Source organism: Eufriesea mexicana, unplaced genomic scaffold (assembly GCF_001483705.2).
Source record: "Eufriesea mexicana isolate 0111107269 unplaced genomic scaffold, ASM148370v2 scaffold2340, whole genome shotgun sequence".
Classification (NCBI taxonomy): domain Eukaryota; kingdom Metazoa; phylum Arthropoda; class Insecta; order Hymenoptera; family Apidae; genus Eufriesea; species Eufriesea mexicana.
Genome location: NW_016910419.1, coordinates 47,809 through 65,931, shown reverse-complemented (window position 1 = coordinate 65,931; position 18,123 = coordinate 47,809). Strand labels below are relative to the sequence as shown.

At 34.7% G+C, this 18,123-nt stretch overlaps 1 protein-coding gene across 1 annotated transcript in view; it reads right to left on the bottom strand.

Moving 5' to 3' along the window:
- Nucleotides 1–17,670, bottom strand: part of LOC108549933 (cordon-bleu protein-like 1) — a 71,190-nt gene extending 53,520 nt beyond the window's left edge. Inside the window, exon 1 of the mRNA XM_017903512.1 lies at nt 17,325–17,670. The gene's annotated coding sequence lies outside the window, so the exon portion shown is untranslated. The remainder of the gene's footprint in view (nt 1–17,324) is intronic.
- Between the last annotated feature and the right edge of the window lie 453 nt (nt 17,671–18,123).

The following is an 18,123-nucleotide window of genomic DNA, read 5'->3' as shown; positions in this document are numbered from 1 at the left end:
TTCATTATCGCCGTTTAATATTCCAACCAGTTCGTTAATTGTCTAATAAATACCGTAATTAATTACCGAGTTATCTAATTAATATTACCTAATTGAATTACAGAAGGATCATTTAACGCTGAGGAACGTAATACAGCTGCAGTGTCAGTATCACCGCCGGTATATTGTAGTATGAAATGGCAGTTTAATAGCTGACCATGTTATAGCGTCTGCTCATGGGTCTCTTTTTTCTTCCTAGCTGCGTTAGAAACTGAATTACTTTGCAAAATACACCAGTGAATGGTCTCAACGTTTCATCCATCTAACGCACACGGTTCTTTCTCTTTATGGTTTCCACCTGGTGAAAATTGAAGATAAGTCTCGGGCCTCGTTAAAGTTCCCAGCTTCTTCCTTCTTCGCAGACAGAAGCTAACTTTCATTCAACTTTTTCACCCTTCGATCATGTCCCAATCAGCTTTTTCTCTTCATCCGAGAGCAGTTTCTCCTCAGCTGGATAAGGCAACCTCGGTTTCTTTTTCTCCGCTTTCCCCGTGTACGCTAAACGTGACCCTGACCTCGAGACACCGGTAATAGCTGCAAGCTAGTGATTAATGCTTTGGCTAGACGACCTATCTGCTAATCAGAATCCATTTGCAGCCATGACGCCGGAACTTCTTGCTCCGGGACTTCTACGTGTTTATTCACATCGATTATTGAAGCAATCGTTGCTTCTTGTGCATTAAATGCTTGAAAATATCTGGCTCTATCAACAGGATCGTACTCCTACCCCTTAGTGGCGGAAACTGAGCCTGTTTCCTCGGATTAGGGTCGGCCATATTGAAACTAGGCAAGCTTCGTGACTGTAATCCATTAATACTGTTAGGTAAATCTGGCTGACCCTAATCATTTATTCTCGCTAATCGACTTAGTGGCCAGCGAATTCTCTGATTATCAGGATGAAGGCGGCAAACGAATATTTTCTTAAGTTCCGTTTCCAACGAATTAGAACCACGATTTAATTGTTTTACGAATAGCGTAGAATCTTGCAAGCTTTGAGCATGGTTTGGGATCAATTTTGCGGTGTGTGGGATGAAGGTGAGACCTTCGCGATGTTGGTGAGACCTTTTTGGTAAGACTGCTTCTGGGAAACCGAACATTTTTCTTCGATTTCTCGTTACTTTCCCTCCCAGCCTGAGCAAGAAAGTAAAAATGGAGAGCGATGTCGCCTTTCCTTCCCTTGGGGAACCCACTTTCTGCAGGGTGGCCTTAATGGCGCCTAATAAGCATGACTTTCTTAAACTGGATACCAGTCGGTCGAAAATTATGTCCAGCCATCCTCCATCCAACACGCCACTCCGTCTTCAGACCAAAGAAACATTGTTCCAACACTTTCCAATATTTTTCATTGTCAGCTGCCGAATCAATCCTCTGCCATAATGGCCAACGTGCCGTTAGTGTTCCAGAGCTACTGACAGCTTTCGGACTTATTTTCAGGTTAAAAAATTACTCTAATGCAATACTCGTTATTTTTAATTAATACACAGGGTGGCTCATTTGAAAAGATTCACCTACATGTTTTTTAAATCGTTGATTATGCTTTAGAACTAAGACTAGCACTACCAAATGAGCCAAAGTGACTGAATTCAGATTCAGTTACTGAAAATATATAGCTACTTTTGAAGAAATTGGTATTAATTTTCGTCAAGGTGGAAATGTAATTGCATTTAATTAATTATTTTCATCATATATTATTTAGTACTATCTATGTACTCTACAGTTAGGTACACATTGTAGTTACAATGTTAAGTTTTAAGTTATCACATGCAAAGTTTTTCCTATAATATAAATGTCACAAATTCCCTATGAAAAAAGACACTAAACCTATGAAACTCGGCTTCATTATTAAATAAATAATTAAATCAAATTATTCGTTTAGGAGATATTTTGATTTTAATATTGCATAAAAAAAACTTATATTTAAAATGACTCTAACTTTAGAATATCATACCATATATTATAATACTAGTGTCATCGCCCAGTATTAAAATTGCGTAACTACTTAGTCCATCATAATGCCGCATTTTCACGAAAATTAAAAACCCCTAAATTTCCTATTAGTACTCTTTACTCGAGTATCCAAAGTCATCTTTTGCTTCATTTTTCCATTGGGCCAGATCACTTTTTAAGCCGTACCGAGTGCACGGTGGAACCGGCAAGCGATTAAAATTTTCTCCGAAATTATCGACGGCACACAAGCGCTGCTTGGATGTGGTTGCTCGCATTTATCGAAAGTAACCACGTCCAGAGCGGCGATTAACGTTTCCCAACGAGGACTTTCGGATGATCGTCGGCTGAGAACCGATCCGCAAGAAGCAGTCCGGCAAGATCGCGCGTGGATCGGCGGCGAGCGTTTCGATTCTTGTCGTGGAAAAACTGGTCCCCGTTGGACACGTCATTTCTTCTCGTCCAACGGTCATACTTTCGTTGTTGCTGGGCGACTTGAAATTTAGCAAGGCTTAGACGAGAACATACATTTCAATTTTCGATGAAAGTAACAGGCTGTCCCCATTAAGACATCAAATTGGACGCCCAATTTAATTCCCGGAAATGAAAATCGCTGGAAATTGAAAATCCACCTTAAGCGAGTTTTCAATGCACGCATAGAGACAGGAGATAAAAAATTATTCTCCTTATTCTGATCGCTATTCTTGAAATAAATTGAACATAATAAAAGAAGAGGAACTGGAGAACACTTATCCTTAAGTCCATTCTCAACAACGCTAATACGAATTATTGTTGAAATAAAATAATTATATTATTAAAATTATCCCCTTATTATTATTCTGTTATTAGTATGGATTCTATCTTTAATTCCATATTCATTTCTTTTTATTCCCAGGATAAACTCGATATAGGAAAAGAAAAGATCCTTAAGTCTATTCTCAATAACAGAATTTACGAACTAGTGTCATTAAAATATAATTTTCGTATCAAAAAGCAATATTGACGTTAGAGATAGAGCTGTATAGAGTACTTTTTACACCGTGCAAACCCAGTATTTTACGCCTCGCATAAAAACTTGTAAAACGTCCGTCGGATTGGTCCAGTTTCTATGAAACGACACAGAGTTTTAGCTCGGTCGAACGGACAGAAAGGTGTTCTTAACAGGACCGACCAACATCAGAAACCATCTCTATGATTAGACGCAGTTGTCGGTCTCTTTTTTCTCTTCGTTTTTCTGAAGAAAGCGATACGCGAATCCAACTCAAGATTGCTCTGGATAATCCAGCTCCTACCACTTTTTACACCAGCACGCAGACTGAAACCACAGTGTCACCACTATTAAAAAGCGATTAATTGAGAGCAGCAAATCGAAAAGGATATAAATTAGCGCTATAAATTATTTCGCCAATTAATTCTATATCATCATGGCATTCTCGGATGATAGAGACTATGGTAAAATAAAATGAAATTATGCCAAAACTATTTCCAACGAAAAACAAAATGAGAATTTTAATATTTTTCATCAAGTACTCCCTTAGTTACCAAAAGGAAGAAAAATGGAATTTAAACAAATAATTACGCGATGAGGACTTTGAAAGGACCTGGAAGGAACTAAAAATAGAAAATTCTTAATTAATTCTTAACAGCTTAGGTGCTTTTTATAATAACTTGCCTGACAAGGATCATCAAAGTCATCGCTAAACCGTTGCCAAAAATTTTCATTGAATTTTTTGAAAGAATTGGAAGATTTCATAAGTGAGGTTATGCTCGCTTAAAATTTCACTGGGATATTCCACTAAGAAACAATACTAAAGAGATCGCTAGAATAAGTCGTGCGGAACGCATCGAAATCAGTGACGCAGCGACTTCCGGTTTGCGGAGAAAGAAAGAGGGAGAAACTCGTTCTAATTACGATTCGAGGGATTCAGATTCGATTTCCCTGTGCCTGGTAAATCGAGAAAATATGCAACGAGAATTTAAGGTCATCGTGAAGAGGTTGGGAAAAAAATTGTTTATGAAAAGAAGAGGAGGAGCAGAGAAACGAGTTAACGAGACGGTCATCCGGCTTGATCCTGAATTTTAATGAACACCTCTCTGATTTAAATTCGGACACTTCTCTTTCAACAGAAATAACGTCGGATCCCGAGTTCGTAATATGGCCGAAGAAAAATTGCGTTCGGGGAATAAAGACTCAGAAGCCCAAAATTATTCTCGATTAGTCGTAATGGCCTTTCACACAATTCCTTATTTCATATTCCCAACAAATTAATGTATGTAAATAATACATAGGTACAAATTAATGAAGAGTAACGAGACCTCCACGAAAAGTTACATAACCTCAAAAAAGGTTATGATCTCTGCGTTACGATGTATAAGTGATTAAATTTCTCCAGAAATTATCGAAAAATATAATTGAATCTGAAGAAATGATTCAGGAATTCGTAAAATTCACTTTCTTGAAATCATGTACAGTACCTACATACGTGTTGATGTTCTCAGGATTGAATATAGCTCCTAACCTCAAACCAATTGTAAATCGAGTATGACGCCGGTATTATTTTTAATAAACTTTGTTGCTTTTGATATAACGAGCTCTAGAAACGTGTATTGTAGACACTTCTACAATGTTTGCTCTTGCAGTGACATGAATTATTACAGTTATCTTACAACTCTTGCAGTGGGGATTGCAAAGTATGTCTGGTTACTATTCAACCTGAAGACGGTTATCACATACTTTTTTCTGATCTCCCACTTTTCAGACGGCAAACACAATAAAGATGAAACTATTACGAGCCATGAGGGAATTTATTGCTTGAGATTACATCTACTTCTGCGACGTTAAAACGGCAATTAAGCGGTTTTTAAGGTTGACGCCGGAGAAAATGATTGATAAGGATGCCAGATGCCAGAAATCCTAGTGCTTTGTTTTCTGCAATTTTGCAATCCGTTCGTGTTGTAATTAACATACTGTATTATTAGAAAAATACGATACCAGATCGTGCTACGGGTATTACAGCAAAAACAAGATATAAAGACATAGCACATAATACCATTTTAAGGATTGTAAAAAAATCAGGATAACTGGGAATCATCGGTATCATGATATAAGAACATGATAACGTGATCATGGTCTCTAGTATATGGACTATATACAATTTATCCAAGATCACGATACCACTATATTACTGTAACACTAGCGTATCGATAATGCCGTTATAAAATTATTGTGGAAATACGTTGTATACCTCTAAGTGTAAGTACTATGAAAATTCTACATAAATTCTGCATAAAGCTAACGCGTTATTCTGCAACGAAGAAAATTGCTCGACGAATAGAATTCGTTGGAAATATCCTCGTGGTTAATGCCCATCGTGATAACTACAAATTTGTAAAATAAAATGCTACCTAGTAATTAGAAGCGATTAGACAACAGGCTCGGCAGCGCTAAATAATGGAGAGATAACTGCATATAACAAGGCGTTATCTCATATCTCAAGACGTTCGACTTGAAATGAATAGTGATTTTTATTTCGTCGCGATAACGATGACACATTACGGCGTAGGACAATAGAGGTGTCCTCTTCATGCTATTACAAACTTTCCATGGAGTGAGAGGAAGGTGAATTTTCATGTGCCTTTAGCAAATAGTCGGTGGATGGCATTACTAAAATTATCGTAGAAAATTAACAGAAAGAGATAATTTACTGTTTTCCATTGTATTATTCGTATTATTTATTATATATATTATCTGTATATGGCACGTAGTTATAGTACCAATTTTACTACCAAGAAAATTATAAATTGCAATGTCGATTTAAATGTCAAGAGAAATTCAGGAATTTAAATTATTCAAGAAACAAGATGGCTAAAGGAGCTGAGATTTTCTAAATTGTCTTTCTGATTACTGTAAACTCCTACGTAGGTTTCAAGCGAAACACTTAGCGTGGACTAAGGACCCACATACACTACACTCAAAAGTATTTGCTCACCAACGGCTATAGCAAATACGGTGAAAGCAATGTACAGTGTGGTCAAAGAACAAGTAATTTAAAACTTCCACGTTTTATGTTGCTAATTGTAATCACCCACTGTATGTGTCTGAGATATTACACGAGAGCTAGGAAATTTTATGAGAATTTTATTTCACCTCGAACCTCGTTTCGACCTCGTTTTGATAGCCAAAAAATGTGGAAATAGGAGTAAGTCTCAAATAATTGACATAACAATGCAAAAAATTGAATAAAAATAGTTGAATATTTTTTTCAATCCTTAAACACAGTACTGAATTATTTTATAAATACATATATGAAATAGGGTGTCCCAAAATTCACGCAAGATTTGAATTTTGCGCCATTTGTGCGGTAAAGTGTTGCCAACGAAAAAAAAGAAGAAAGCGTGACAGCTGATAATTCGGGATGAACAACGTGTCTTCATTGTTGAATAATATTTACAATTTTGAATTAAAAACCTGTGTTTTCTATCAAAATTACTTGCGTGAATTTTGAGACACCCTTTATAATACGTTATACCATATGACATATGTTTGTCAAAAGCGATTTCTATCACGGAAACTAAAGAAGCTGGAAGTAAGAAATCTAAGGTATCAGGAATTGGTTTCCAGTGAACAGCTTCAAGAACCTAGAACTAGCAGCGATCGTGGTTCTGACAAAGTCACGAACTCGACATTGGTCGAGGGAGACAGAAAGGGAGATCTATAAAACTGAAGAGAGAAAGAGATCAGCCGATGATCTATAAGTAAACGCATCGATCACCGATCCCAATCCCTGCAAATTCCACTCCCATTATATTTGAGACAGGTTGCAACGCCAACAATCGATCTGGTAGATCTCGTCAATCCAGTAGATCTCGTTCATCCAACAGTCACGATCGACCATTCTTTTCTATTCGATTGAAAATTCGCATGAGGACACACATTCCACGAACTTCTAACGCAAGTGCATCAAGAATAGTAACACGTACGATGATCCGGTAAGGAAAAGACCTGGCCAGTCTAGGGGAAAACCTAGCATTGAGAAAAATAAGCATTGAGAAAGTTCTGATAAATACAAAAGGATAAATATAATTTTTACTCGGAATTTAAAACTTAACGATACTTTAAGTATCTTAAGAAAGTTTGGAAAGTTGAAAATTGCCGTAGAAAATGGTTCATTAATCCTGGTATCTTTTTTAGCCTAGAGAATAATTCTGGGGAATTTAAATAAACATTGAGAAAATGGAACCAGGACTTCGGAATCCAAAGAAGATTAAAAATTATTTCCACTCAACACGTCCAATTATCGTTACTTTGATGAAAAAAAAACTAGAGGAAAAGATCTAGAGAACTAGAAACTTTGCAATAATAATCACTAGATGGAACAGGGGTTCCCAACTTATTTTTATCGCAAAATCCTTTTCGTCTGGATAAATAATAATGGAATCCTGGCAAATTTTAATTGCTTATAGAGAAAATTATAGAGAATTTTGCGGTTATAGAGAAAACCGCAAATACTACAAACACCATAAACAATTTATTGAAAATACAAGAAAGAAAACGTAAGATTTACTACTTAATTCAAATAAACTTCTTTCTTTTGACATTTTTTCAAAATTATAGAATCCCAAATTTTATTAGCGCAACATAGGTCAGGAAGTTTTAACACAGAATATAGAATACTTCAAAAACGAGCAGCAGAGTTCGAATAATATCAACAAAAGAACAGAGAGAACCTGGGTAAACTTAAACGCACTAGTTCGAAGGAAGTCGGGTTGAAAATAGCCGTCGATTGTGTAACTGTAAAACGTAACCCGCAAGAGTTCACTTTTTCTTGGTCAGATCGTCTTTACGAGCCGCAGGTCGCCCAGAAAGGATATGCTGTCGTACTGGTTCAATACTTTCCACGTTAGGATACGTTTCTCGGCTATAGACAAGAGTCCACTTCAGCGGCCCTCTTTTTTCCCACCCTGTTTAGCTTCATAATCCAACCTAACCTAAAAATCGATAGAATTCGCAAACATAATTTACCCTATACCGAGATATTTCATATCCGAAATGAGCATTTGTTATATACGTGTAATCCACGATACGAGGTATAACTGTACACGCTTTATTCCTTTAAACGAACACCGCTCGAGAGGATGCTAAACGATCTGTATGAAGGCAGAGACCGACTTGTGCATTTACCTATTGCGGGATCTGCATCGCAGGGCGAATAACGGTGCATCCTACGCGTCTGTTTCGTGTCGCATGCAAAATGCTGCCACGCGGCGACAAATTCCCGCAACCTTGACAATATCGAGAAAAATAGAATCGAAAGCCGCTCTCTCTCTTTCGCTCGTCGCCGGCATTTCTCGCAAATACTTATACGCATGCGCGCGCATACGAACACGCAGCCATGTAAACCGCGTTCCTCGTGCGTCTTTCTCTCCATCCGCACTTACGTAAACGGATCAGGAACAAACGTATTACTTAATCGTTCCTGCATAAATCATGGCTGCCAACACACGCTTGGCGGATATATGCCTTTATAGGGATTTTCTATACAGGTAGATAAGTGCAAGTTTTGCGTTTTTATGATAGATTGCAGCTAGTGATAAAATCATATATCACTAAGGAGAGAGTCTTAACCTAAAAAAGTAACTGAACTTGTCTAGCTTTAGAACTGACTTTGTAAATGGATTTCAAGTGTTAAATATATTCTTATAGCCAAAAGGATGAAACATGTAAATAGTTATTAAAATAGTTACCTGAAATATAGAGAGAATTAGATAAATATAAAATAGTTATGCAAAATTAAATTTTTCTTATAAAGTTCTTTTTGAAATTTCTGTGTCTTTTATTTTAATTATTTCCGATATAGTGAAAATTGAGGAATATAATATATATGTCACGTTGTCACGCATGAAACGAACCGAACTGTACGCCAATGTACCGCAAGATTCATAGTTTATTTCTATTCACGTTCAAGGATTTTCTCTTTTCATTTTTTCCACTCGAATCTGCAACAAAGTGAGCCGGAACATACTTTCGCATTATTTCGTTTTTATAATCTTTTCTCGCTCTTTACCAGGTAAAGTGGCCGCGTTTACAAGTCATAAACGAAGCCAAGAATCGTGAAATATAATACTGGTCTATCCCTCTAAAGAAACGCATAAAAATTTTATGTTCCCTAATACGAAAAGTTTTATCAAGCTGGGGTTCGTGTTTTGCGTAACACAGTTTGTATCTTCTTTAAATCTCAGACCGGAAATAGTCGCGAAGCGGAAGCTAAATAGTTAATTTACTTAATTGTATAACAATAAAAATTCAATCACTCAGAATACATAAGAAAAATATTAAACATATTCATTATTTAATGAATGATTTCTTTACTTATTTATTCATTCTTTAATGATAGTGTATATATGAATTTAATATATCAAATAAATAAATAAATAAATAAAAACAGATTTTTAAATCTGAATTATGAAACAATAAATTATAAAACACAACCGAATTGTACTAAATCCATATAATTTGTAATTATAATGTAGAAATGATGGTTATTAACAATTAAACAAGAAACACGATACCAAACAAATTAAAAAAAAGAAAGAAAAATTCGACATTTATAATACCATTTACAAATACATTATAATACATTTATAAATATTGATAATAAAAAAATAAGAAATATTACATTTTTTGATTTCCAATTTACTCTAATCTCCCAAAGGAACTAACAAATTTTTAAAATAAATTTGCCTACAACATTCAGAATTTTCTATTTCCAACTATTTCAAATATATCTTAACTTTTAATACGTTGATCTAATTATACTATGATTAATCCAAAATTATCGTGATCGGAGATGCATGCACACGACCATGTTAACCGTTGTGGATGCAAACGAAGGCATAGAAATTATTCATACGAGAAACAAAGTTCCGGAAAAGAAGTTTCACTGACTGAAATCGCTCGGTAATATATTATTTTCCAACTGTAACGTGCATTTCGTTGCGGTCTATGTGAGCCATCACCGAGTGCAGTTACCGTTTCCCACTTCTTTGGTGCAACGTTTTTAGTTTTCACATCTACCCGTAGACACGATGATCGGCAATCATGCAAACTCCACGTTGAATCTAGACGTAACAGTTACTTCTGTGTACCAAGTTGCTATTAACCCGTCCCGATCATTCCTTGCGTTCTACGCTACTGGTACACAATGTACAGTGTGCGTAAACATACTGTGCCTTGCCGAGATGTCCCACAGAACGACAGTACTTTCTGTTTGCAACGCCTAATTTCTATTCGAAATCCTCACACACGCCGTGACACATACCGACATAAGATGCAGAATCTTCGTATCCGAGAGATGTACTGTGCGTTGCAGAGAAGAAGTCCACTGAGCAAAACGTAGCATCTAATACCCACTAACCCTCACCAACGCACTCGTTCTAACGTCATCGCAGGACTAGAGTAAACGGGCTGCTTTTATTGGTGCAAATGATCCCTTCCTATTAGCCTGATCATATAGTATCATGTAACAAAGAAAATGAATGAAACAATCGAGACAAAGTGAGACAGACGAAGAAATATATGCAAGAGCGTAGACTCATCCGTAAAGCATTAATTTCAGATTCTTCCGACGAATGATCATATCCTAATTTTATTTAACTATACTTATATTTCGTACACGTATTAAATATCTGTTCGATATTTTCGAAGTATAAATGAAAATAATCATGTTTTGCTTGTGCAGTATTATTCCCATGTTCGCAGGCTTGCAATGTATTATTCGATTATAGGAATTTTACAGATATTTTATGCCTATGTTAACATATAATGTTACCGAACCTGAAGATAGTGGTTTCGGTAGTATCAAGGAAGAGTGGGAACTACGAGCGAGTGGAATATCCCCCTTGTTTCTGTGCCGAAACATCGGACTTCTTTGCAACGCATAGTACATACTCGTGTTCCTCGCATCTTTCTGTAATACCTATTTTCTGTTTTCAAGAATACCTCGGAAAGGGCACAATCAAAATCAAGTATACGAAATCTAATTTCCCTTTGTAAGACATAAAACTTTCAACAAAGTATACGATTCAAATTTCGAAACAGCGGACTTCTTATCTGCAACGCATAGTACAGTTCCGAGGCTTATCGCGAGTATCTACGCCAATGCTTTGAGGTTTGTGCGACGCTTGTTATCGCTCTATCTCACTCACTCTCGTTGCGATTAGCTGGCTATATTCGTCATGCGATATTATATTGTCTGATTTCTAGATACGATCGCTACGACCAACGAGGGAAATACACGCGCCATACTTTTATAATTGTATCGTATTAATATGCATTTATGCATTCTGTAGATCACTTTTGGCACAATTTAACAGAGGTACAAGAATCGATAGTCAATAGTAAATTTAAAATACTGATTTGTTCCTTTGTTAACCTCTTATCTTACTGACTTGAGTTCCAATGACGCGTGCCATAACAGCACAGTCGATCATACGTCGAGCCATTTCGTGCGAATGCGGCGAAGAATAACACGGAACTGAGACAGGCATCAACGAATATTAGCCTAACTCATGTTTATATTGGATCCTATCCACAAACCACGCCTCTCACTCATACTTGAGACGATTTCCTTAGTCGAGTTACAGACAATATTGTAGGCGAAGTTCATCTTCGAAGATAAATTTTTGTATTTTCCTACTTTGATGTTGGTAATGTGCGTGTATTAAATACACAAGGCGGATCAATAATGTTATCCACATTAAATAACCTATAAATACCCCTGGACAGATTTTACGCGTGTAGAAAATTATATAGTATAATTTTAAATCTAATTTTTTATGTATAGGTTTTCAAGATTACTATCATTTTTTAAATAACATAGTATAGTTTTCTATTGTTAGTAAAATAGTAAAATTAACTCTTTTACGGATAGGTGTCTTAAGGCAGTCTTAAAGCGACCTTCTGTTTAACTCACTAGCGCCACCACGGTTCATATCTGCAAGAAATACATCGTACGTATCGCATATCTCATCCAATTATTTTTTAATCTTACTGATATAATCTTTCTTCTCACTACGTATGTCATACTGTTTGCACAATACTATTGACACAAATTTTTCCTTGTTCGACTCGTGAAAGTATTAAACAATTTCAACAACCACTAATACGGAGTCTTTCTACAATTGATAATTAAAAAGTAAGGCACAGATACAATATAAGAGATTTACATAATTCTGTGAATCATTAAATGTGTGTAAATCAGTAGATCTGTGAATCAATATCAGACACACATTTTATCACAATAATAAGATTACAATGCGGATACTTTCAACAAGGAAATATATAAAACAACATAAACATGATACAGATATTCAGTAGATAAACATTTTCAAGAGAACGAAATCTCACATAATTCCGTTAGATAATCAATCTCATTCGAAGATATACCTTTGTGCGATTATTCAGTTTTATATTATAAAGATAATATCAATTTCTAACCAATTTATGAGCAATTAAAAAATTGTACGAGTCTTATTAGTATCTTAAACACACCGTAAACGAATGCCTATAATTGGGTAACTAGCAATAACTAATATTTACAACTATAAAAATTTTTTGCATATGAAATCGCTTTTTAAAATTGAATTATGAATCTTAAGTATGTCTGAAATTCACTCGCTGCTATTTCCAAACAGGAATAAAATTACTGTTAAAATACAAAATATTAAGTAATATAAAACAATATTAATATTAAAAAATATTAAATATTAAATATCGAATAATGCAAAATATTAAATATTAAGTTCAGTAAATGCTAGAATACAAATTATTGAGATATAAAGAACTATTCATACATCTTACACGTTACGTTTAATATTAATTTAGAGAAAGACAAAGCTGAACCAATTTATGATGTATATTTAGATAAGAGCAACTACAGTCATCGACTCCTAAAATTACTGGTTTCACTAAATAATCACAGTACGATACACGAGAGAAAGTCAAGAATGAAAAAAAAGTGTCTTTTACTTGTCTTTTAACTAAAAGGTATTCGTTTCGTGTGTATGATTATTAATACTTCCATTCAACTCATTCAGAAACTGGTTTGTCAATTATCCTCCAATAATAAATATCTGCCACGACAAACTGAGAAGCCCGAAAACGGGGAATAGGATAAGGAAATGAAAGTTTCGCGAGAAATTAACAGTCACACATCTTGAAAGCCTTGAACACTCTGCAATATCTATTTTCTCCAACGATGAAAGATGTTACTTACGGATGGACAAAAGAAGAGAGAAAATTTCAGAAACTGTTGAACAGCTTGGTGGAATTTAAATTCCACGTTTTACTTTATGGAAACACGGTAATTAAGGCAACTATTTAAAATCTAACGTGCAGCGTTATTTGCGTCGTTAATTATTTATTAATGATAAGCCACGATAGCGGTAGGCAGGTCGACAATTTAATATGAAATTATACCGTGATATTACTCCTCGTAAATTCCTCTTTTTAAATAATCCACGCAACGCCTAATTAGCGGAGCAGAAAGATACTCGAAGTCACTTATTCAGAAGATTTAAGCCGTACAGATAAAACTAAACGTCTGCCGGATATTTCTTTCCTTACGAGTCAATAATCAAAGAATATTATATGGTACAGGTTTCCTTTCCATAATTATTGGTATACTTTGTGAGTATTGGAATTTAAAAAATTTAGAAAATTCAGATTTTAAATTGCAAGGTTTAAAATTTTAATTTTGAAACTTAGAATTTAAATTCTAAAATTAAGAATTTTTATTCCGAAATTTAGAATTAAAATTTCGAAATTTTAACTTAAATCTTGAAACTTGGAATTTAAATTATGAAATTTGAAATTTAAATTCCGACATTTAGAATAAAAATTTTGAAACTTGAAATTTAAATTAAAAGATTTATAACTTAAAGAATTATTACGCCCATAGAAACAAGCCTATAAAAAAAGCAGTTCTAATGGCCAATTAACCCATCCTCTTCTCCTCATAAGATCACCCAAGCAAAGGTATTTTTTAATATTGTACATGATGAATTGTACAGTACACAGATGATTTAATTATGTTGGTACACGGGACAAAATGAATTCGCATTCAATGGATAGAAAAAAGTGGAAGATAAGCATATGCAACCAGTCATTGTACACAGCCTGATTATAGCACCGATACGACATGCAACGCGGCCCAGATTTTCAAATCAAGGCCAGGATATTTGCTCACATATACAGACACACATCTGACAAGCAAAAACTCGGCCGACAGCGAAAGTGTCCGAGAATCTGCAATAGCCCGTGTGTTGCAAGTTCAATAGGAACAAGAAGAACGAAAGAAAAAGATGAATGAGAATGTTCAAAAGAGCCGATTCGATAACAGCCAGCCTAAACTGGATAAGATAGTGCTCAAAGTTATACCCATTGATAGCATACCAAGCCTTATTTGCTTGATAAATTACGAAATTAGAATTTCTACCTTACTTACAATTCTATGTTCTTCTATATTCTTTCTTCTATTCAACCTCTAACAATTTCATCACTAATAACTTGCTTAATTATCGACGAATACCTAATTATCTAAGCGTTACAATTAAGAAATTATGTGATCAAAATGCGAACTATAATTCTGCAATTGCAATTACCTGATTACATTTAAAAATTTTATGATTACAGTAATTACTCTTTTTATCGTTTGAGTAAGAGTAAATTATTTATTACCCGATAAAAATTAATTTTTTAACTGAAAGACTTTTTTTAATTCAGCGCACATCACTCTGACTGAACAGTCGAATCAAAAAACATTAACTCATCGAGCAGATAATTTCGCGCTATATTGTCGTATATACGTTTATACGTTACGTTGAACCGGCTTGAGAGGTTAAGCACATCAGAAACGTCAGATTCAATATGGCTGACGGATATATGAGCTTAAATCCAGTCGGTGACTGTCTTATAATTATTATTCCAGTCGTCAGGCAGATCGCCGGTCATAAACTTTGTCAACTAACGGACTACCCGGCAGCGACCGTAAAAAAAACTATTTTTACACATAACACGAGCGTGTTAGAACGCACGTGGTCGCGACAGGTGCCTTGGTTCGATTGTATTCCCGGAACGGCAGACGAAAAAAATGGCCGCGTAGAGAAACGACGAGCGCGTTCAGACGAAGATAAACAAAATTCAAGATGGAAAGGTCGCGCACGGTTTGTTTACTTGCTGTCGAAATTACGTTCTAACGACATCGATAGTTAGACCAGTACTCAGCTAGGGTACACTGGCTGAAACTACAAAATTTTATACGTTAGGAAAAGCGGGGATATAAATTGCAGTTAATATTGAATTTAAATTTATGCCACGGATTATAGGATTTATATTAACCACCATGATTAATATTTACCTATGATTTGCGAATGTTATTTCTTGAGATCGAGTGGTATTTAAATTTATGAATAGAACAGAGAATTTCTGGGGAATTATTATAAGAACCACCGCTTCTTGATATTATCTTCTTTTTTGTATGAATGAAGCTTGAAATTTTTGATTTTCAGTTTTGACCATATTCTTCTGAATTTTAGGATTAACATAACCTATTTTTATTTTCCTCTTTTTATTTTATAAATTGTAACCCCATGCCCATACGTTCGTTGCGAAACGCTTAATTTATTTTCTCCTGTTTTACGTAAGAAACACGGCTGTCAAAAGACCACCTGTGATTGATTCTTGTACAAACACGGGATTCGCGACGTTTATAGAGCCGGGAAACCAGAAATACTAAAAGGGAAACTTCAAACACGAACTAAGCCATGCAAACTGCCGACGGTTGTCGCTCTCTATTTGACTACTGGTTCTTCGAATAAAATTTACCAGTTTATATTGAATATTTAACCCGTATACTTTTTTGTATTTGCTATTTCTAACAATTCATAACGATTAATTACTAAATAGTTATTATAGGGAATTATCATAGGGACAAGATAGCGGCCAACATTCCCCAACTTATTTTTTCCCTTACCTAAATATTGTTATATTAATAATTGGATTATTAGTATAATATATAGGACTATTATATAATAATCCATTGCAAAAATTGCAATTGTTACAGAAATTGTTGTTAAACTTCACATAATGCATCGTTGCTCAGCGAATTTACATTATTGTTTGGTTTTTGGGCTTTACGAAATCTCGAAAACGATTCGGGAGCAGACAAATAATTCGAAATATTTTCTCGATAACGTAGGTATTTATTATCAAGAATAAATCAAACCAGCCAGCTTTTTATCAATTTAAAACAAATGGAAGTTTTTAGCACCTCAAGGTGAGTACGTATAGTTGCGTGATAAAGATTCTGCGAAAAATGGAAAAAAAATGCCGGTGAATATCTGCCATCACGGAAATCATAAATTTTATCGATAAAAGCGATATAATTGATTATTTAACCCTGAAACGTTACAAAAAGTGCACATTATTAGGTTATATAAAAAAACGCTTTCGTACTTTAAAATATGTGCAACGTCGCCATATTTACATTATGCGAATCTAATGGCGATAATTAACGAGAAATTTCGAGATATTAGCGCATTGGTAAATAGAAATCTGTAAAAGCTTTATCAGAACGATAAGTATCCTACGAAATCATAAGACAATTTATGTGTGACGTCTGTCAAGAAGTTTATTGTCTAGGTTTATTGCGGAACACTTTGCGAGACAGATAAGGAGAGAAAATATTTGAAAAATTGTTCGAAGTACGCAATAGAAAATCATATCATCCTGCCAGAGTGTGCCAATACAAAAAAAATTAGTTCAAAATTAAATCTAACAAATATCTTTTTTACAACAATTTTACGATATTTTCTACGAAAATGAAACATCCCAAAAACGACCGTTAGGATAACGCATGTAACTCATAACGTTTTTCTACGTTCCATAATTTGAATGCAAAAAGTTTGTCTAGTAACGTACTTTCTCTAAAAATTTATATTATTACGTACTACAAAACTCGTTGGAAAATTTTTAAAAATTTATTTTGACGATTTTAGTACTTACCGTCACTAATGGAAACTTGCATATACAAATTAACATTTTTAAAGATACGAAATGGAAGATTAGTCACGTCCTAATTATTGCAAAACGTATAATTTGTACATGCAATATTAATGACATGATAACAAAATTGTTTATGATATAGAAACGGAAATACCTAATATCTAATCTATTGAATGCTGTTTAAAGACGAAGAAGAAACGCATAATTCTTCTTTTTCTTTTTTACGTCGTTTGAATTTTTAAAAAAGAGGCGGGAAAGATTCAAAGAGAAATCAACTCACCGATTAATTCTCCGTTGTTGTCATCCCAATAGTCACTGAATGTGACTTTCCGCAGTAGTCTCTCAGATGTATTTATCTAGTCACGAGTTCCACGAATTTATATTTTTCTTTCTCTCACTAACACTTTTTATGCTTGACAAAAAAGTTCGAGAACTTTTATGTCGGTCCACGTCAGAAAATCACACTGCCAACCAACGACCACGACTTCTTTTATTATTCAAATGTACAATCAAATCAAATGTTTCGACTGTCTTCTTGGAAATGTAGAAATTTATGTAGATTATGCGATTAATCACGGTGAAAAGGCACACGTGTCAGAGAAAAACTTAACGATCCACACTCATTGATCGACGGACTCCGACTGATCAAGACTTAACGGCTTTCGCGCGAACAGCTTCGGTAGTTTTCGCGCCTGTTCGTCGTAGATTTCCGGCAGCCACTCGGGTGACTTCGGTAGTCGCTCGGTCATCATCGTAACCACTCGAAACTACCGATAAACGAATGATTTTTATGGATTTGTCGATTTTAAATTTCTTCGAATCTCGATTGTTCTTTATCTTGAAATAATATTAAAAAAAATTAAATTACACGTCGATAATAATAGAAATACTCATATCTCTTTCGCAATAAACTTTTGAAAGAATTTCTATTTATATGAAATTGATATAGAGTTTTAACAATGTATTATTTGAAACTAAATATATCTATGTAAATCGAATAAAGAAGATATATACATCATTATATACCGATTAATACACTATACTAAATGGACAAAGAACGAATTAATTGCAATAGATGA